Here is a 712-nt window from a genome sequence, read left to right as displayed (position 1 = left end):
AACATTAGTCACAGATGATGCAGCATTTTTTTCTTTGTTTTCATTTTTCAAAATCTTAAGACATGGATGCTGTTTGAGATGTGATTAGAAGGTGGTTGATGGTTGCCATTGTGCCCAATTGTATCCAAGATTTCTAGAACATGACCTACAAAAAGACATTTGCATACACCTCACACATAAACAAAATGTAGCTGACTGCACAATTATGTCTTTCATTCTCATTTTCTTGCCCTAATCTTGGCTCAACGAACCCCCTAGTGGTGAAGAACCACTGCAGCAAGTTTCAGTGAGACGAGGGATCAATAGTATCCTGCTTTATTGGATCCAGATTTGACCGTCGGAGCCACAGATGAATGAGTTTTGTAGTCTGGTGAGCAGCTCACATCGAGTTCAGGCTGTCAGACACGTCTGGAGGGGGTTTAGGGGAATGGAGAGGGGCCCTCAAAGCGAATGCTTGAGTAAAAGAGCATGGCATGGTAAACCTGAGAGTCCTGTCCCACTTCCCCGGGAACAACACGCTCTCTCACAGGGCCGGGCTGTGGACAGAAATGAGAGGTGACAGCGTATTCATTTCAGTTGCTGCTTTTCTTTAAGGGCCTGCTAAAAGCCTGTTGAATGATGAGTGGTCAGAGGATTTATTGAGGGGAGATGATTTTAAATTTTCTTAGATGAGGTGTGCAGTCATATGCCTTGACTTGCTGTTTTCCACCAA

This window comes from Sinocyclocheilus anshuiensis, unplaced genomic scaffold, assembly GCF_001515605.1.
Source record: "Sinocyclocheilus anshuiensis isolate Anshui unplaced genomic scaffold, SAMN03320099.WGS_v1.1 scaffold1082, whole genome shotgun sequence".
In the NCBI taxonomy this organism is placed as follows: domain Eukaryota; kingdom Metazoa; phylum Chordata; class Actinopteri; order Cypriniformes; family Cyprinidae; genus Sinocyclocheilus; species Sinocyclocheilus anshuiensis.
Note: the sequence above shows the minus strand (reverse complement) of the source record.